The following is a 21685-nucleotide window of genomic DNA, read 5'->3' as shown; positions in this document are numbered from 1 at the left end:
ACTGGTGATGGGCCGCAGCTGTGAGGGCTGGGAGGGGGGCAGTCAGGGCCTGCCGCACGTGCGCCTCTCTGCCGGCCTTGCAGCTGCTGGAGAGCCTGCAGGTGGTGGCCTGAAATGGGATTGAAGGTGAGCTGGCCTTGGATTCTGGGAGGAGGAGAAGGAAAGAAAACGAAGGAAGAAGAAAGACAAAAGGGGTTTCTGGGGCCTTCAGGAGGAGAAGAGCCGAGAAGAACGAGATAAGTTGGCTCCAGCTCTTGGACCTTCGTCGTGTCTTGGATCAGCTTTCCATGAGGTGTCCGAGCCTATCTGCACCTCTGGCTGATGTCAGCATAAAGGTAAGGCTGCCAATGGGGTTATTTGTTCCTTTTCAGACTTTCCCTATAGACCAGCGCTGCACAAGAGGAACATAATACAAGCCACTTGAGTAATTTTTAATTTTAATTTTCTAGTAGCTACTTAAAAAAATAAGAGAAGCAGCTGAAGTTAATTTTAATGTTTTATTTCACCCAGTGTGTGTTAGTTTCTCCATTGTGTCTGACTCCTTGCAACCCCAGGGACCGTAGCCCACCAGGCTCCTCTGTCCATGGGATTTTCTAGGCAAGGATACTGGAGTGAGTTGCCTCTCCCTCCTTTAGAAGATCTTCCCAAACCAGGGATTGAACCAGGGTCTCCTGCATTGCAGGCGGATTCTTTACCATCTGAGCCACCAGGAAGCCCATTTCACCCAACATATTCCAAATATTTCTATACGTAATCAATGTAACAACTGAGTTTTTTTTAAAACTTTTTTTCCCTACTAGATCTTCAAAAACCAGTGTGTCTTTTACACTTACAGTTTGGACAGGCTGCATTTCAAGTGCATAATAGAACACATGTGGCTACTGTGTTGGACAGCTCGGCTCTAGACTGTGAACTCCATGAGAATCGGGGCCATGACTGTACCCACCACTGTTGTTTCCAGGGTCTGGCATGTAATGGAGATGGAGAACGTTTGTCAAATGACTAGCTGACTAAGTAGCTGAATGAATGAATGAACAAATGTCTGAGGCCTTGTTAGACCAAAAGCCAGTTGCCCTCTTGGGCCATGGAAGAGTGTAGAAATAAATTCTAGTCCCACCTCTGCATCCTGTGCACTGCATGACCACAGATGAGTCTCTCACCTGTTGGGCCTTAGTTTTCCCATCTGTACAGTGGGTTGGGATTGGACTATGTGATTTTTTCCCCCCAGGCTCTCAGTAAAGTTTCTCCAGGGGAGCCTACTCTCTTCTCTGCAGCTCCCTTCCTGGAGTCAGGCCCCCAGAGAAGTTCCCTGTGCTTCACACCCCTCACTTTGCCCTCCCTCCTCCTATCTGTGAGGCAGGAGGTCTCTGGGTTCTGTTCAGAGCAGAGCAGAACCCCAGAGGGAGAGACCGAGGCAGGGCTCCTGCCACACGGTGGCCACACAGGGAGCAGGGCAAACATGGGTTCTCAGGCCTGGCCCTTCTCCAGTTCACTGCTGTGTCCCACATGTGTTCAGAGCTGGGAAGAGACCAGACGAAGGCAGGCTTATCCCTTGATTCGGCAGAAAAGGAAAAGGGAAGCCAAAAGATGTGCTGAGACACAGTGAGCAAGGCAGAGCTGGGCCTTTGTTTTCCTCGTCTGAAAAAATGGATACAAAAGCTGCCTTCATCCCATCAAACTTCAGTGCCTCAAATGCAAGCTCTGCTGTGCTGTGACCTTGGTCAAAGCACTTTACCTCACCGCCCTCAGCATCCTCATTTGTAAACTTGGATGATAGAAATACCAGCTTCGCCAGGTTGTTGTGCCCACGAAGCCTATTAACACACACAAACCTCTCACACAGCTGCCGGGCACACTCTAAGTGCTGTACAAGGAATAGGTATTATTAGCCTTCACCATGGAGCTAATTCTGCAGTTCAGATGCGGTGAGGGGTGTGACCAGGGTTTGCAAACTAGAAAGTTCCCTCTGGAGAGGCAAGCATTTTTGGACTGCAGAGGACAGCGCAAACTATAAAACACGTTGTGACTTGCAGAGCATTTTGTAAATGTTGCCGCATTAAGGAGGCAGTTGTGGATTAGCTTTTTATAATCCGAAAAGCACTTCAGTGTCATAAACCACTTTAGGGGCCATAGAGCTCTTTGCAAGGGCTTTCTAGACTGTCGAGTGCTGTGAAGTCTGAGACAAGTGGCCTTTCAGAGACATGGGCAAGATGCAGGGTGAGAGTGGGTAAAGACAGCAGCTAGAACCAGAGGAGAAAAACAGCAGTTCATTTCCCCCATCCCTGTTCAGAGAAACCCTAGCATATCTGCAGATTCCTGCAATTCTGTTCTGAGGCCAGGGAGGCCTCTCGGCATCGCTGACTCAGCCAAACGGGAGGAGTTCGGCAGGAGGCAGCCCTGTCTTCTTTGTGATCCTGCCTTGTCTCTTTCCTTTTTTCTATCACAAAGGCAATGGACCTGACACCCTTTAACGATTTCCCTGGGGGTGACCCGGGAGATGCCCGCTGACCTAGCCCTGAGGCCCAGACTTGTGGGAACCCCGCTTCCTCAGCTGCCCAGCGCTGATCGCCCTGCCCCTTAGCCCAACCCAGCCTCTCTCCCTCCTGCCCCACCTTCTTCTCTTCCTCTCCTTCCTCTTCAGAAGCAAGACATCAGCATGGCCCTCCTGCCTCCTCTTGTAGTGTTAGTCACTCAGTCGTGTCCAGCTCTGCGATCACACAAACGGTAGCCCGCCAAGCTCCTCTGTCCATGGGATTCTCCAGGCAAGAGCACTGGAGTGGATTGCCATTCCCCTCTGTAGTACGATTCATTTTTCTGAGCAAAGCCAGAAAATCCCCAGCAATTGTGAATGCAGGTTTTCTCGTCCGGTTGCACACACTGGTCCATATGCACTCTTTGGTCACTGTTGTGCCCCAGCACTCAGTCCCGTGTTTGGCCCTGTAAACATGTGCTGAGTGAATGAATAAATGAGTGGTGGGCTGCTGAGTCAGGGGGAGGAAAAAAGCTGCCCTGTGTGCTTGTCCAGTGACCACAGTCCGCGGAGGTCAGTTCTATGACAAGGGAACTGATTCAGGAAGACGCTGAAGCTGGCGTGTGTCCATTTAAGATGCGGAAACAATCCCCCACCAACACATCCTTGGTATCCTTGAGGGCCATTGGGGTCCTCCTTGGACCCCAATTGGCACTTGGGATCCTCCTTTAGGGTCTGACATGTCCCCATTCGCCACTGCCTCTTCCCAGGGGCACCAGGGATAACAAAATAACAGGACTGTGATTCCCAGGACCCGCTGCACTTCAGAATCCCCTGGAAAGCTTTTAACACCAGGGCCACTTGGTCCTTGCTCCTCTTCCACTGAGACGTGATCTGACCTGGGGCCTAATGACTGATTTCTTTTAAATTCTAGTTGATTCAAATAGACATCATTGAGACAGAGAAAGAAGGTGAATTGGGAGAGCAAATGGGTCTGAGTGCCAGTGGGGTTTCCACAAGGATCCCTCCATGAATCAGGCAGTCTGGGGGCTGGGGTCCAGGGCAAGGGCAGAGGAAGTTACGTGGGCTTCAGAGTCATTGGAGGCCTGGGTTCGAATTCCCAGTTCTCCTTCATTCCCACTCTGTGGCCTTGGGCAAGTCACTGCACCCTCTAGGCTTGTTTGCCTTCTCCGTTAATTGGCAATCAGAATTCCTCACATGCTGTTGGGATCAATCAGTAAGAAGGTGTCATCTCTAATCACCCGGCACAGGGCCCAGTTTGGAGCCAGTGCTCCACGAACGCTGGTTCTCTTGGCTTCCTGAACTAGCTTTGGGATGGGAGGGGAGGACAAGGTGGCCCCCACACTGCCCTAAGTATTTTTACTTTTTACTTATTTTTTATTAATTGAGAGGAGCACTGGACTGTGAGAAAGGACGCGTGGCCTTGTCCTGGTTCTGACCCATCATGGTGTGTGACCCTGGCCAAATCTCTCAACCTCTCTGAGCCTCAGTTTCCTCATCTCTAATCAGGGATCCAGTGGTACGTACATCTCATCGCGGATCTGTTCAGTGACATCACACTGGCCCGTCACACTGGTGGGACTGTTTACATCAGGGAAATTGGCAAACATTACAAATCAGGACTCCGCTGCCCCCACCCCCAGCGGTCAGTTTATCAGCAGGACAGTGGAACTCAGACAACAATACCTTCCACCGTAGTTGCTGGGAGATTCTGAGAGCTAGTGTCTGTTAAGCCCTTAGCACAGTACCTGGGACTTAACACAGCACCTGGGCACTGATACATGTTAGTTAAATGCACTTGACATTTATCAGCCAAACTTTTGTCTCTGCCTAGTATAAGGTAATCACATCTGTCACCTCATTTAGCTTTAACAACCCTAGGAAATTTCTCTGTGTGTGCTAAGTTGCTTCAGTCATCTCTGACTCTTTGCAACACTTTGGATTATAGTCCACCAGGCTCCTCCATCCGTGGGATTCTCCAGGCAAGAATACTAGAGTGGGTTGCCATGCCCTTCTCCAGGGGATCTTTCTGACCCAGAGGTTCAATCCATGTCTCTTACATCTCCTGCATTGGCAAGCAGGTTTATTACCACGAGTGACACCTGGGAAGCCCCAGGAAATTTCTGGAGGAGGAAATTAAGGCTCAGACAGGCTCGCTGACTTTTTATTTTTTTACTTCTTTTTTATTAATTTTTGTTGGAGTGTAATTGCTTTACACTGTTGTGTTAGCTTCTCTAGCACAGCAAAGTGAACCAGTTATAAAGCCTGCTGACTTTTAAACACAGTTAAATCTTTCAGGCCAACTATGTGCTACATTTATTCTTGTATATCCACCTCATTTAAGCCTCACCACCCCTTTTTCTCATGACAGTGGAGGAATCAAAGGCCCAGGATGGGCAAGTGACCTGCCCAAGGTCACACAGTGAGCCCGAGGCTTGGGTATCTGTCTTGAATCCTCACGTGCTGGCCTCCCTCCCCACCAAACCCAACCACATCCCCTACTGGACGAGGGTGAGCTTTGCTGATACAATCTCTCTGGCTCTTTCCAGCTCCGACATCCTCGGTATTTAAATCAGCACATGAATATTTCATGAGCATCCCCGGCGCAAATAACCCCCTGCCTGGTTATGTCAGGTTGGGGCCGCAACCGTGAGGCCGAGGCGCTTCTGCTCTTTGCGAGACAGGCAATTCCGTGAGGCCTCCGAGCAGCAGCCAAGGAATCGATAGCCTTTAAATAAGTAATTAGAGGCACTGAAGACGGCGGCACATCCAGGAGTGAGCAGGGGAATATAAACTCCTTAAGTCTCCCAGGCTCACTGGGGAGGGCCAGTTCTGGTTCTCTGTCAAGAAACGTGACAGGGCCTGGGGCCGGTGAGGATGGGGAAGGGCAGGGAAGGCTAAGGTGGAGACAAGAGTTGGCATCTATTGAGCACTTCCTATGCATCAGGCTTTGCCTCATTAATACCCTACCCAGGGTTCTCCTAAAGACAGTGAAGCTCAGAGTGGGTGAGCCCATTGCCCCAGGCCACACAGCTAGGAGATGGCAGAGGTCACAGGCCTGCCTGACCTCAGAGCAGGTTTTCTCAACCTAGCTGCTACTGACATTTGGGGGCTGGATAATTCTTTGTTGGAGGTGGGAGCAGTCCAGGGCCTTTTAGGATGTTTAGCAGCCATGACCTCTAACCTCTTGACGGATAGACGAAAGTAATCCATCCTCCCACTTGTGACAACCAAGAATGTCTCCAGACATTGCCAGATGTCCCTTGGGGGCCACCACCCAGCAGCGAGTTTCTGTTCACTTTCCTTCTCATTTTCTCTGCTTCTGGTGGCTTTTGTAATAAGGATCAGCCTCTTTCTCCCAACCTAGAGAGGCGGCCATGGAGCCAGAACTGGCTAGGTGAGACATCAACTTGTTTACTGGCTGGCTGTGTGACCTTGGACAAGTGCTCCACCTCTTTGTGCCCCAGTGTTCCTATCTGGACAATGCCCCCTGCCGAATTATATCAGGAGGTTTAAATGAGTTTGCACAATGTGCACATAAGCAGTGCCTGGTAGACAAGTGTGAGCCGTCGTTAGCATCAAGGACCTTTGTGACAAAGTACCGGCGCAAGACCGCAGCCTCACTGGTACCGTTCTCCCCATAAGAAAGGGGAGAAGCAGGAGCCAGGGGAGAAACCATCCTCCACAGCATCTGCTGTTGTTCCCTTTCTGCTGTACCCCCCCACCCCGCGCCCTCCCCCAGCCCTGGAGGAGTCAGAAAACAGCCAACAGGGATGGCTGTTTAGTCCCAGAGGATCACAAGGTTATAAGAACAAAAGCTGCCACTTCCTCTCTCCCTGCAGTGCTGTCTGTGCGTGGACACCATCTGACGAGAGTGTAGTTCTTTTTATGACCCTGGAAGGTATAAAAATACAGATAAACAGCGCATTTTATCACTGGAATTGGCCCTCGCATTTTACTGGTCTACAGCGTGTGTTTTGTTACATTTATGTCTGTTAGAAACAAGGTTCCAGGTTGCTGTCCTCATTTAGGTCTTGAGAAAAATACTGTCACGAAATCATTCCTGGGCCTCCTTATAGTGCAGGGGTGTGTGTGTGTGTGTGTGTGTGCGCGCGCGCGCGTGCGTGCGTGCAACTGTGCAGCTAAAATTCTGCCTTGCCCCAGAAGGAAAGGTCCCTCCCTAGAGAGTACCTGGCCCGGGCTCTCATCTAGTCAAGGGATGTTTGTGTGAGTGTGACTTCTTTGCTAATTGGCGTAGAGTTGATTACAGTGTTGTGTTTGTCTCAGGTATACAGCATTAGTGACTCAGTTATACATATATATATATATATATATATATATATATTCATTCTTTTTCAGATTCGTTTCCCATATAGGTTATTACAGAATATTTATTGGGTAGAGTTCCCTGGGCTATACAGTAGGTCTTTGTTGGTAGTCAAGGAATCTGAGGCCCAGGACAGGCCAGTGCTTCATCCATGATCGGGGAGCAGCTTGGCTCAACGGTCGTCTTCTGAGTGTGTCAGTGAAGCCCCACTGCTGCAGAGCCGTGCCCCGGTGTCCGTGGCACAGAGGAGCTGTCTTTCCAGCTCATGGGGCAGATGTGGTGGTGGGTGATGGGTGGATGGGCCTTCCACGTGGTGATTCAGGGACCCAGGCTCCCTCCTTGTGGCTACACCCTCCTCGAGAGCCTCAGAATCATCTGCTTTTAGCTGACTGGAAGAAGAATTTGGAGGCTTGCACGGTTTTATGGATTTTTATAAAAACTTCTGGGCTTCCCAGGTGGCTCAGTGATAAAGAATCTGCCTGACAGTGCAGGAGATGTGGGTTTGATCCCTAAGTCAGGAAGATCCCCTGGAGAAGGAAACAACAACCCACTCCAGTATTCTTGCCTGGGAAATCCCATGGAAAGAGGAGCCTGGCGGGCTACAGTCTATGAGGTCACAGAAGGGTTGGATACAACCTAGCGGCTAAACAACAACATAGGCCTAGAAGTGGATCAGGCCACCTCTGTCTGTGTTGCATCAGTTGATCCAAGGTCACTTTCAATACTTAACTGCAAGGAAGGTTGGGAAGCGTAGCCCGGCTGTGTGCCTCAGAGGAAGAAGAGACAGATGGGTGAACAGCTGGCCTGGTCTAGGCTGAAAGCTGTGTGGGCAGAGAGTACTGAAACGGAGGTGCAGGTCACCCATGCCCCCAGTTTGAGGTTCTCAGTAAGAGTTCATCTTTTTTGTTCTTATTTCTTTGGCTGCACTGGGTCTCAGTTGGGGCATGCAGGATCTTCAATCCTCTGACCAGGGATCAATCCCAGGACCCCTGCATTGGGAACTCAGAGTCTTACCCCCTGGACTTGGGTTAGCCCCAAGATCTCATCTTTTTGAGCCCTGTCCATTGATCACTGGATGCCTGGTCTCTTGAGAGACCACCCCCGCCCATGATCAGTCTGAGACTCCCACGGCCCTGGCTAACTCATTCCAGAAGGAGTCAGCAGCAACCCTTGTCTCTAAAGGGTTGCAGAGAAGAAATGGGGAAAAGGGGTTCATTTCCTGAAAGGCCCTGTTCTCTGGATCAGGCCAGCAATGTCTCCTTTTCCAGGGAGGCGAGAGCCTCTCTCCCAAGGGCTACATGTCACCTCACACCACCCCAGGCCCGGGCTGGGCTCTCAACAGAACAGCACTGAGAAGATGACCCAGGGCCTCAGTTCTCATACATGTGTGTGCACACACACACACACACACACTCCTCAGAACTGGGCGTAGCAGAAGTTTGTCGCTTTGGTTAGCCAGTATCCATTTGAGGGATTCCCAGATGGTGAGCAGACTCCCGCCACCGCAGAAGCTGACCAGGACATGTATTCTGTGGCCAGAATACGGACTGCTGCTGCTGCTTACTTGCTTCAGTTGTGTCCGACTGTGCGACACTATGGACTGTAGCCTGCCAGAGTCCTCTGTCCATGGGATTCTCCAGGCCAGAGTACTAGAATGAGTTGCCATTCCCTTCTCCAGGGGATCTTCCCAACCCAGGGATTGAACCCGGGTCTCCTGAACTGCAGGCAGATTCTTTACCGCTGAGCCACCAAGGAAGCCCTAAAGTCTGGACACACCCTCCCGGGTCTGGGAATTGCTGGAGTGGCACAGAGGCCCAGCGTCAGGTGGACCTTTAAAGGCCGCTGCCGCAGAATGGCACCATCTCCAGGTGCCAGCCGAAGCCGTGGCGACCAGCTGGCAAGCGGCACACTCCAGCGTGGCATCCTGGCTGGGCGGGCACTCTCTGGGTTCCCGTCAAACCTGTTTCTCCAGTCCCCCATCAATCGTATGCCGCACCTGACACTTTCCCAAACGCCTCCTTTACATTAACCAGAGTCAGTCTCCACTGACGGGGCTGCCAAGAACCCTGCTTGCTGTACCTGGTCACTGACCCCCTCCCTCCAAGGAGCTCCTTGCTTGCCAGCTTCCTTCAGGGCCATTCCAGGCCCCAGGCAGGTCTAACAGCCTCCACCCTCAAGGCAAAGGCCGGGATTCCCATCTCTCCCCTCCAGGAGATTTCAGAGCAAATTTCCAATGTCTTTTCACACTCCTTCAACAGTTAAGTTCCTAAGAATCAGCATAATTGGTATTCTTTGTGATCCCATGTATTTTCATTTGTGCTTCTAAAACCATTATCCTGAGAAGAGGCCCACACTCTTCCCTTGATGCCAGAGGGGTCCAGGACACCAAGAAGGTGAGGACCCTCTGAACTGTAGCCCCCAGACTGCTGGTACCAGTATTCCTTCGTCAACAACATAGGTCTCCTTCGCCTTAGGATCTGGTTGGAGGACCATCCCATCCTCCCTGCATGGTTCTTACTGGAAGAAGGTCCTTAGTTCTTCCAGGGGTGAGCTCCTCTCTCCACTCTGTAGAGCCAGGCAGTCCCTAGAGGGAGGTCATTATCACATGATTCACTCTCTAGTATCAGCTCATTGATTAAGGAAGCAAGACTCCTGACCCAAACCTGGCCAACCAGTTCCTTCTCCGCAGTTGTCTTTTTAAAACTAGAACTGGGGGAAACTGTTACAGCCTCCCTGGTGGGGACTCATGAGTTAAGAGTAGTTTTGTTTTCCACAAAGTGGGGGAAGGAAATTTGAGTAGGAAAGGAAGCTGGAGAGACAGAAAGAGGAAAGGCGTAAAACGGGGTGGGGCGGTGCGGAGGGAGCTGGCAGCATCCTGACCCCTGGCCCAGCTGCGGCCCTGCCCAGTAGCAGTCTGGTTATCCATTGTCTGCTTGAGCTTCCCACTTTTTTTGGCCTAAGCTGGTTGGAAACAGAGTTTGTTACCATTTGTCTTGTTCCCACTGAACCTCCAGGGTCCTCACAGTGCCTGGTGCATAGTAGGTGTGCAGTCAACACCTGTCAATGAATGAATGAACAACCACGCACATACAAAAGAAGAAAGAAAGTCCAAGGTACAGAGGGGAGAGGGGTTAACTCTAAGTGGGCAGACATCAGGAACTGCCTAGGGTGGGAGGAGATATTCGAAGTGGGATTTGAAGGGTGAATAGGAGTTCACTGGATGACGATTGTGGGGGGAAGAGGTTAGTGAAGACAACAGGGACTAGGCTGAGAAAGAATTAATATCAGATACAAACTTAGGACTTGTACATATAGGGGCTGATCTGGTCTAAATCCTGTGTTCCTGATGATCCCAGAGCTGCAACTGGGTATCACCCATGTAAGTGAGTGTCTGGCTGCCCTTTGGCTCCCCTCATGGCCCTGTGCATCTGGGTATCACCCATGTGAGTGAGTGCCTGGGCACCCTTCAGCTCCACTCATGGCCCTGGTTCTCCTCCCACCCACCCAGCAACACTCTTACAACTGCCCTCACAGGGGGCCCTGATAAGCCCCCCAGATCTGGAAGACAGTCCCTTTCAGTCCTGATCCTCCCTAACCTCTGAGCAGCTTTCCACACTCTGACCTTGCCCCACTGCTGCTCCTTGGCAGCTCCTTCGCTGTCCCCCTGGGGTGTCCTCTCCCAGGCCCACCCCCATTCCTTAATTATCAGTGGCCTTCCAGGCCTCTTGCGCCGCCCTCGCCCTGGACGCCCTCATCAGCTCCTGTAGCTTTGCAGACCACTTCATGGTGCAGCCTCCCGCAGTTCCAGCTCCATCAGCTCCAGAACCCCCTTCTCCTCCAGACTGCGGCAAACCCCTCAGACCCAAATAGGACTCTTCACCCTACCCCTCCTGCCCATCGTTTGTATCCGTGTTCTGATTGTGGACACTTTCCCCATCTACCTGCCATGAGGAGCAGATTCCTGGCCCCACAGAAGAGAAGAAGCAGACTGGCTGAGGGATGGAGCTGAGCTCAGAGACGGGCCTGACTGACTCGGGTCCCACTGCTTGGTTAGGATGGCAGGACGCGGCAGTGTTTCTCACCTCTGACCCCGGGGCCTCCTGGGGCTGGGGCAGTAAATGTTGACCCAGTCAATTTCCACCACACTTGGAAGTAGCGGTCAGCTGCTGACCACACTGTCAATTATTCAGGCTCCCTGGGACTCCTGCAAGAGCAACGGTTTAACTAAAACACAGCTCCATCGTTCTCACATGCCCAACTTGCCCTCAGAGGCCTGAAGAGGGATGGCCGGCCAGCCCAGGGCACCTCCCCAGGCCCTCGCTCCACCCCCCCACCCCACACCCTACACTTACATCCAGGATTTGCCAGGTTCCCGGTGCTCAAATCTCCTGCAGGTTTTCTCAGGCCAAGGCCTGAAGGGCAGAACCGGGACCGGTGGCAGGAAGTGATGCGAGGCACATTTCAATTCAGTGCCCTGGGACACAGACTTTTCTTGTGACCAGAGGCAGGCACTCTGGGAGGGAGGGAGCCCCAGTGTAGTGGGTCCTGCTGGTTCACACCAGCCCGTGGTGGGGAGGGATGGTTATCCATGCAGAGAGACCAGGGCTGCCTAGGAAAAATAACTAACATTTTAAGCTTGCTCTAACATTTGCAAAACTCTTCAATAGCACGTGTTGTCGTGTGGCCTTAAGTCTTTTTCTTGGAACCAAGTGGTACATTAAAAGAAAATGTGTTCACTTGATAAACAAGTCAAGGACTTTACTGGGGCTCCAGGGTGAGGCAAGAGTATCAGTTCAGCCCTGCCCTCCAGTAATAGATGTTGTTGTTCAGTTGCTCAGTTGTGTCCAACTCTTTGCAACCCCATGGACTGCAGCACTCCAGGCTTCCCTGTCCTTCACTATCTCTGGGAGTTTGCTCAAATTCATATCCACTGAATCAGTGATGCTATCTAACCATCTCATCCTCTGCCACCCCCTTCTCCTTTTGCCCTCAAGCTTTCCCAGCATCAGGGTCTTTTCTAATGAGTTGACTCTTCACAGGAGTGACAGGCAAGTTTGGTCTTGGAGTATGAAATGAAGCAGGGCAAAGGCTAACAGAGTTTTGCCAAGAGAATGCACTGGTCATAGCAAACACCCTCTTCCAACAACACAAGAGACGACTCTACACATGGACATCACCTGATGGTCAATACCAAAATCAGATTGATTATATACTTTGCAGTTGAATATGGAGAAGCTCTATATAGTCAGCAAAAACAAGACCAGGAGCTGACTGTGGCTCAGATCATGAGCCCCTTATTGCAAAATTCAGACTTAAATTGAATAAAGTGGGGAAAACCACTAGACCATTCAGGTATGACCTAAATCAAATCCCTTACAATTACATAGTGGAAGTGACAAATAGATTCAGGAGATGAGATCTGATAGACATAGTGCCTGAAGAACTATGGACAGAGGTTCATGACATTGTACAGGAGGCAGTGATCAAGACCATACCCAAGGAAAAGAAATGCAAAACGGTTGTCTGAGGAAGCCTTACAGATAGCTGAGAAAATAGAGAAGCTTAAGGCAAAGGAAAAAAAGAAGGATACACCCATCTGAATGCAGAGTTCCAAAGAATAGCGGGGAGAGACAAGAAAACCTTCTCAGGGATCAATGCAAAGAAATAGAGGAAATAATAGAATGGGAAAGACTAGAGATCTCTTCAAGAAAATTAGAGATACCAAGGGAACATTTCATGCAAAGATGGGCACAATAAAGGACAGAAATGGTATGGACCTAACAGAAGCAGAAGATACTAAGAAGAGGTGGCAAAAATACACAGAAGAACTGTACAAAAAAGATCTTAATGACCCAGATAACCACAATGGAGTGATCACTCACCTACAGCCAGACATCCTGGAATGCAAAGTCAAGTGGAACTATGAACACAGCTAGTGGACGTGATGAAATTCCAGTTGAGCTATTTCAAATCCTGAAAGATGATGCTGTGAAAGTGCTGCACTCAATATGCCTTCAAATTTGGAAAACTCAGCAGTGGCCATAGGACTGGGAAAGGTCAGTTTTCATTTCCAGCCCAAAGAAAGGCAATGCCAAAGGATGTTCTAACTACCACACAATTGAACTCGTCTCACACACTAGCAAAGTAATGCTCAAAATTCTCCAAGTGAGGCTCCAATAGTATCAAGAACTTCCAGATGTTCAAGCTGGATTTAAAAAGGCAGAGGAACCAGAGATCAAATTACCAACATCCTTTGGATCATCAAAAAAGCAAAGCAACAGAGTTCCAAAAAAACATCTACTTCTGTTTTATTGACTACACCAAAGCCTTTGACTCTGCGGATCACAACAAACTATGGAAATCACAACAAACTTGGAAAATTCTTCAAGAGTTGGGAATACCAGACCACCTGACCTTCCTCTTGAGAAATCTGTATGCAGGTCAAGAAGCAACAGTTAGAACTGGACATGGGACAATGGACTGGTTCCAAAATGGGAAAGGAGTACATCAAGGCTGTATATTGTCACCCTGCTTATTTAACTTCTGTGCAGAGTACATCATGCAAAATGGTGGCTGGATGAAGCATAAGCTGGAATCAAGATTGCCAAGAGAAATATCAATAACTTCAAATATACAGATGACACCACCCTTATGGCAGAAAGTGAAGAGAAACTAAAGAGCCTCTTGATGAAAGTGAAAGAGGAGAGTGAAAAGGTTGACTTAAAACTCAACATTCAGAAAACGAAGATCATGGCATCTGGTCCCATCACTTCATGGCAAATAGACGGGGAAACAATGGAAACAGTGAGAGACTTTATTTTGGGGGGCTCCAAAATCACTGCAGATGGTGACTGCAGCCATGAAATTAAAAGACACTTGCTCCTTGGAAGAAAAGCTGTGACCAACCTAGACAGCATATTAAAAAACAGAGACATTACTTTGCCAACAAAGGTCCATCTAGTCAAAGCTATGGTTTTTCCAGTAGTCATGTATGGATGTGAGAATTGGACTGTGAAGAAAGCTGGGTGCTGAAGAATTGATGCTTTTGAACTGTGGTGTTGGAGAAGACTCTTGAGAGTCCCCTGGACTTCAAGAACATCAAACCAGTTAATCCTAAAGGAAATAAGCCCTGAATATTCATTGAAAGGACTGTTGCTGAAGCTCCAATACTCCAATACTTTGGCCACCTGATGCAAAGAACTGACTCCTTAGAAAAGAACTTGATGCTGGGAAAGATTGAACGGAGGAGGAGAAGGGGACAACAGAAGATGAGATGGTTGGATGGCATCACTGACTCTATGGACGTGAGTTTTAGCAAGCTCTGGAAGTTGGTGATGGACAGGGAAGCCTGGCGTGCTGCAGTCCATGGGGTTGCAAAGAGTCAGACATGACTGAGTGACTGAACTGAACTGAACTGAGCTTCAGCATCAGTCCTTCCGATGAATATTCCACGGTTGATTTCCTTTAGGATTCAAGTAATAGTACTGAATGCTGATAATAAGGTGATTTACAAGGTGTCACGGAAGGTTCTAGACATGTGACGTGCTTCAAAGCACACTACCGACATAACCACCCAGAGAGGCGGCTGCTGAAACTGTCTCCATTTTACAGGCAAGGAAAGATTTTACAGAGGAGGTGCAGAGCATGCAGCGCAAGGTCCCGCCAGGGGAATCTGAGCCCAGGCGCCTGACTTTAAGCCCTCTGACCCAGGGTGTATGAGGGGCTTTGGTCAGGGTTAGGCAGACTAATGATCTAAGGACAGAGCCATGGAGGAGAGATCAGAACTAATCTATCCAGATTGAGGGGAGGGGTGACAGATCAGAGACAGCTTTCTTGAAGTGTCCTTGAAGCTGAGAGCTTCCAGAAGGGGAGTTCCATAGGGAAAGAGTCCAGGGAAGGAGGAACCTTCCAAGCAGGGGGCACTACCAGAGCGAAGATCCTGGGGTGCCAGTGCCCCCGCCAGGATACCCTCAGGGCGGCAGGCAGTGCAGACCAAGAGCTGTGTCTTAGCCACCTCCTGGCTGCACCCACTTCCTGTTTGTCTGCAGCTGTATTTTTAGATGTCTTACTTTCAGATGACACTGGTGGGCTAGCAGGATCTGGGCCCCCTCAGTCAGTTTTTTTATAGTCTCCCACCTCGGGTTTCTGCATCTCGGCCCATCCCCCGGGGTCCTGAGCTAAGGGGCCGATGGGAAGCGCCGGCTTCCTGTAATGCAGGTAACTGACTGGTCCACTGGGCATTGGGGCCACTCCAGTGCCAGTCAACACCAGCTCTCTCCGCCTCTCACCCTGCCAGCTGCTTTCTCTCTGTCTTCCAGCCAGTTAAATTCCACTCCAGTCTAAGATATTTCTCTGTGCCAGACACTGGGCTGGGTACTGGCAAGACAGCCCTAAAAATGACAGGAGGCACCTTTAGCATCATATGTGCTAGAGTCAGGGTGAGTGTACATAATTCACAGTGCAGACTGGGACTCATATGAGAGTAAAGAGGTCTTACTAATAATTATGGTGGGCTACTCATCTCACATGCTAATAAAGTAATGCTCAAAATTCTCCAAGCCAGGCTTCAGCAATACGTGAACCGTGAACTTCCTGTTCAAGCTGGTTTTAGAAAAGGCAGAGAAACCAGAGATTAAATTGCCAACATCCACTGGATCATGGAAAAAGCAAGAGAGTTCCAGAAAAACATCTATTTCTGCTTTATTGCTATGCCAAAGCCTTTGACTGTGTGGATCACAATCAACTGTGGAAAATTCTGAAAGAGATGGGAATACCAGACCACCTGACCTGCCTCTTGAGAAATCTGTATGCAGGTCAGGAAGCAACAGTTAGAACTTGACATGGAACAACAGACTGGTTCCAAATAGGAAAAGGAGTATGTCAAGGCTGTATATTATCACCCTGCTTGTTTAACTTCTATGCAGAGTACATAATGAGAAATGCTGGACGGAAAGAAACACAAGCTGGAATCAAGATTGCCGGGAGAAATATCAATAACCTCAGATATGCAGATGACACCACCCTTATGGCAGAAAGTGCAGAGGAACTAAAAAAGCCTCTTCATGAAAGTGAAAGAGGAGAGTGAAAAAGTTGGCTTAAAGCTCAACATTCAGAAAACGGAGATCATGGCATCCGGTCCCATCACTTCATGGGAAATAGATGGGGAAACAGTGGAAACAGTGTCAAACTTTATTTTCCTGGGCTCCAAAATCACTGCAGATGGTGACTGCAGCCATGAAATTAAAAGACGCTTACTTCTTGGAAGGAAAGTTATGACAACCTAGATAGCATATTCAAAAGCAGAGACATTACTTTGCCAACAAAGGTCCATCTAGTCAAGGCTATGGTTTTTCCTGTGGTCATGTATGGATGTGAGAGTTGGACTGTGAAGAAGGCTGAGCGCAGAAGAATTGATGCTTTTGAACTGTGGTGTTGGAGAAGACTCTTGAGAGTCCCTTGGACTGCAAGGAGATCCAAGCAGTCCATTCTGAAGGAGATCAGCCCTGGGATTTCTTTGGAAGGAATGATGCTAAAGGTGAAACTCCAGTACTTTGGCCACCTCATGCGAAGAGTTGACTCGTTGGAAAGGACCCTGATGCTGGGAGGGATTGGGGGCAGGAGGAGAAGGGGACGACAGAGGATGAGATGGCTGGATGGCATCACTGACTTGATGGACATGAGTCTGAGTGAGCTCCCGGAGTTGGTGATGGACAGGGAGGCCTGGCGTGCTGCGATTCATGGGGTCGAAAAGAGTCAGACAGAACTGAGTGACTGAACTGACAGTGTAAACCTGGGCAATAAAGATGCAAGGTTGCCCCAGTTAAGTCTAGAAAGATGGAAAAGTGATGGGCTACTTGACAATGGAGGACAAGTGGAGGGGAGTCTTGGCAGGGGGGATGGCATGTGTGAAGTCATGGAAGGGTGGGGACAAGTGGAGAGTTTACAGAGGCAGTGTGCTATGGAGAGTCCAGGGTGGCCTCCAAGTGGGAAAAGGTGGACAGTTTGGAACTGGGGCTTCCCTGGTGGCTCAGACAGTAAAGAATCTGCCTTCGATGCCGGAGACCCAGGTTGGATCCCTGGGTAGAACAGGGTGGCAAACACCCAGCAGCTCTGCTAGCCGGGGCCCATGGCAGGCATCACTAATTGATCACAGCACTCTCCTTCCTACTGATTCATCCTCACAGCCCTCAACACAGAGCCAGGGCCGGTCACGACCAGTGGTCAGGCTGTGTACTAGATGAAGCCAGCAGTGGCTAACAGGTGTGGACTCAGCTGGAGAGGAAGCTGGAGCTCAAGTTGAGAGAGGCCTAGAATGTGGGAGCAGGAGCTAGAATATTCCCTAGTGTTAGGGAACCAGCAGAGGATGGTAGAGGGAGGGATATAACTAGACTAACATTTGAGGAGTTTCAGGAAGGTCACTGCCATTGGTGGAAGGAACTGGGGCAGAGGAGGCATTGAGGGGCATGTCCAGGTGAGAAGAGATGGGCCCAACTGAACACTGAACAGGGAGCAGAGAGGTGGATCTGACGGTCTAGGAGAGGTTTGTCGCAGGGGCAGTGAGAAGAGAAAGGTGGTTAGGATGACTCCGGGGTCTCTGGGGTCCCGGCCCAGCATGGGCAGGTGGAACAGCACAGCGGGAGGTCCTGATAGGAATCTTTGTCCAGAGATCACCCTGAGACTCTGGGCCCCTGTGGGAGAGAGGCCCAACAGGTTTGGTGGGTTTACCACTGAGAGCATCAGAGCCTGGAGAAACTTGCCTTTTGAGGAAACTAACAATCGCAAGATGCCTCTGTCCCCCACTCAGAGACCTGCAGGGAGAGGGCGGGAGAGCAGGTGCCTGGTGGTTCTCCCCAGCGTGGAGAAATGGGAGCCCACAGGTACTGACTGTAAAGTCTGGGGGTGACTGCAAGAAGGGGAGATTGACATGTCTTTACCCGAATGGTATGGACTTAGCCATGGACTGCCACCTGCCCTAAGACCAGCACAGGGGGATGTGATGGCACAGTGCCAGAATAGAGTCCTTTGGATTCTGGTACCTGGAGGTAGAGAGGTCAAGCCAAGTGCAGGATGTGGGGGGTTGGGAGGAGGTGGAGGTGATGGGCTCCCTGGAACCTTTGTAGCCTGGGGCTGGGGTCTCGGCACTGGAGGGATGTGGCTGAGGGGTCACTGGAAGGTGTAGCTTTGTCTGGGAGGGACCAATTGTGCCTGGGGGAGAGGCCTGGGATTGGGTCCCTGGTCAGAGGGGCCTGGGGGCTTCCACTTACTACCTCCAGACCTGCAGACACCACAGCCATGACTCACAGGAGGGGAACCACAGCCTGGCCAGGTGCTGCTAGAGGGATGGCCATTTCCCTGCTTCTGCTCCCCTGACCCCAACCCTGGGGGGTGAGCCCAGAGGAAGGGGGTGTATGTGTGTGTGTGTGTATGTGTGTGTGTGTGTGTGAGAGAGAGAGAGAGAGAGAGACAGACCCACACTCACACAGAAGAAGTGTGTGTTTGTGTGTATGTGTGACAGACCTTACCATCACACGGAGGAAGGGTGTGCGTGTGTGTGACTGTGTGACTGTGTTTGACAGACCCCACACTCACACCTCCAGCCCCCAGAGCTCCCAGCTTAGCTTACCTTGTGGAGGAAGAAGAAAGTTTGGGATCAAATTTGAGCCTGAAGTTTTGAAATGACCAGACCTTAACGAGAGAAAGATTGCTTTCATAATCAAAAGCTGTCTGAACGTTTGAAACTGGACCAAATACTATCAAAGGCGCATAACTCCCCACTGGTGGAGGGGTTTGCAGAGCCCAGCTGGTCGCTGTTATTGAAAACATAAAGCTGTGCCATAATTGTAACCCAGGGACCTGAAAGTCCTTAATAAACCGTCTATGAGGGGAACACAAAAAAGGGTCTGATTTGAAGGGGAAAGATGGTTAGAAATCAGGACAGAATGAGGCTTTATTGAATGGATCAAGCAGAGGGACCCAGAAAGCGGGACACCTGTCTCTCCACTCACCCCTCTCTGCACGGTCTGGGACTAGCCTGTCTCAGGAAATGCAGGTCACCGTGTTATTGGTTGGTGCCAGTAACACCCTCAGATCAATGGCGAGCCCGCCCCTCAACCCAGGTTGGTTTAAGGACCAAGGAGACCTCTCCTCCAAGGCCGAGGCCAAATCTCAGGATCCCATCACCTTCACTGGGCCAGGTGGGATAGGCCTGACGCAGCGTCACGTGGATGACTTTCCAGAGAGGAAGCAGCTAGCAGCAGAGAGCTCAGGCCACACTTAGCCAACCACCTCTGCAGCCAGGGTGGGAAGACAGCAGAGGGAGAGCGCAGGCACAGGAAGAGGAGAGCTTCAACGTAGGAGACACAGGCATGGGCGGGATCGGATTCCCCCAGCGCCCACCCACTGGTAAACAGGGCTAGCTGGGGACCTGACTTCAAGGTCTAGCTCTCTCCTGGGGGTCAGGGGACGTAAGGAGAGAAAGGACTGCGGAAGGGAGTCTTGCTCCCCAGGCCTAGGGCTGCAGAGGGGAGTGTGAATCAGGGCCTCTCAGGCTGAGGGGTCTGTGGCAATGCGGGGGCAGGGGTGGGTACGAGGTCGGGGACTCTCGGGAGGTGGACATCTGGGCATCATCAGATAGAAGGGATGCTGCAGCCTCGGAGGGAAAGCAGGATGGGAGAGGATGGGAAGGGAGCCTCAGAGGAGCCAATGGAACGTTCAGGAGAGGGAGGAAAAGCTGCGGGAACTCGCCTGAGAGCCGGGCAGCCGCCAGATCCTGGCCGGGCTCTGGCCCCTCTGGCAACTGACAAGACGCATCTCTCAGCTGCTCTGGGAAACCAAATGGCCTTGAGCCTGCCCAGGTGGGCGGCGGGTCAAGTTTACCTCCCTGCTTCCTGCACCCCTCCTCCGGTTCTGGCTGCCTCTCAGGGCCGCCTCTGAGTCAGCCCCCCATACCCCCTCCCCCTCAGGGCCCAGCGTTCCAGTCTTTCCCCTCATCAGAGTTTACCAGGCAGGTCTGAGTCTCTCACCGGAGTCCCTGGCCAAGTTCAGCCTGGCTCGCTGCCCCCTTGTCTCCTCGGCTTACAGCACGAGCCAGTTGAGGCCCATCTGCAGACAGAGCCACATGCCAGGCCTGGGACCCTCCCCACCGAAGGTAGCGAAGCCAGCCCACTCCCCCTAAGTTCATCCGTGTCACTTCCCGCAAGAGGGCTTATGCTCCGGCTCAGACACTTGGACCCAAGGAACCCAAGTCCCTCCCTGGTTCCTTTCTCACCTAAGTCATTGGCCCACTCCATGCTTTGTGTAAACTGGAGTCGATCTTCAAAACCCAGCCAGCCCAAGGCTTGGGGCATGGGGAGGTGAATGGGGAACTGGGGCATCTCTCAGCTTCAGTTTCCCCTCTGTACGTAACCCATGTATCAGCTGGACCACCCCCCCAATCCTTTATGATTTCAAAAATATCAATTCAAAGCCATATTCCACACCCTGTGGGAATGCAAAGATACCGCCTATGCTTTGGAGCACTCTGGTTTACATTTTCTCCCTCCCTTCTGCATCAGAGCAGCGACTTCTGCTAAATTCGTTTAGTGTCTGGATCAGGCCTCTGACCCAGGTCTGCTGTTTTGTTTTCACAGCGCCCTGACTGAGATGTGGAATGTGGCTGTCGCCTTCTGCTATTTCCACCAGAAACCCACCGCAGAGGTATTTGTGTGGAAGGCAGGCAGAGGGAGATTTCGGGAAGTCAGAGGGAAGGTTTCAAGTGCGACAATAAAAACTTCAAACAGACATTGGACAGTGCTGTTCTTTAAAGTTTCACCCCTGAGAAGTTTTCATGGACCCTTTTATCTCACACAGTTCCCCAGCCTGGCTCTTTTCTTTTCCTTTAAAAATTTTTTTTTAATTGAAGCATAGTCAATGTGGGCTTCCCTGGTGGCTCAGCGGTAAAGGATCCGCTTGCCAATGCAGGAGACGTGGGTTTAATCCCTGGGTCGGGAAGATCCCCTGCAGAATGAAATGGCAACCCACTCCAGTATTCTTTCCTGGAGAATCCCATGGATGGAGGAGCCTGGCAGTCTACAGTCCATCAGGTCACAAAAGGGTTTGACATGACTTAGTTGTTAAACAGCAACGACATGGTCAATGTACAATATTATATAAGTTACAGGTGTACAATATAGTGATTCACAATTTTTAAAGGTTATACTTCATTTTTAGTTGTTATAAAATATTGGCTATATTCCCTGTGTTGTACAATAATCCTGGCTCTCTTCCTCATTTTCTTTTTCACACCTCTCTTCCTTGAGACTCAAAATAGTCCAGTGGTTAAATGCAAGAGTTCTGCTCCCATATGGCCTGACTCTGTGAGCCTGGCTTTGCATCTCATCAGCTATGTGATAATATGAGAGTTACCTAAACTCACTGAACATCAATTTCATCTTTCTCTGAGGATAATAAAAGCTGAAGATAACAGGTTTGGTGGTGAGAATTTCATAAAGCAATCCATGGGAAGCCCTTAGCAGAGTGTTAATAATGTCAGCTATTATTATTATTATTATTTTTCAGTTCAGTTCAGTCACTCAGTCGTGTCCGACTCTTTGCGACCCCATGAATCGCAGCATGCCAGGCCTCCCTGTCCATCGCCAACTCCCGGAGTTCACTCAGACTCACGTCCATCGAGTCAGTGATGCTATCCAGCCATCTCATCCTCTGTCGTCCCCTTCTCCTCCTGCCCCCAATCCCTCCCAGCATCAGAGTCTTTTCCAATGAGTCAACTCTTTGCATGAGGTGGCCAAAGTACTGGAGTTTCAGCTTCAGCATCATTCCCTCCAAAGAAATCCCAGGGCTGATCTCCTTCAGAATAGCCTGGTTGGATC

General features: G+C 50.4%; 1 long non-coding RNA gene across 1 annotated transcript; it reads left to right on the top strand.

The window, feature by feature from the left end:
* The first annotated feature begins 141 nt into the window (after window positions 1–141).
* On the top strand, window positions 142–20679 carry LOC123328642. Its single transcript, XR_006543612.2, has 3 exons — window positions 142–335; window positions 9833–9931; window positions 20447–20679. It is a non-coding gene; the product is annotated as an uncharacterized LOC123328642 (long non-coding RNA).
* The last annotated feature ends 1006 nt before the right edge of the window (window positions 20680–21685 follow it).

Source organism: Bubalus bubalis, chromosome 12 (assembly GCF_019923935.1).
Source record: "Bubalus bubalis isolate 160015118507 breed Murrah chromosome 12, NDDB_SH_1, whole genome shotgun sequence".
Lineage (NCBI taxonomy): Eukaryota > Metazoa > Chordata > Mammalia > Artiodactyla > Bovidae > Bubalus > Bubalus bubalis.
This window is presented reverse-complemented; position numbering and strand designations above follow the sequence as displayed.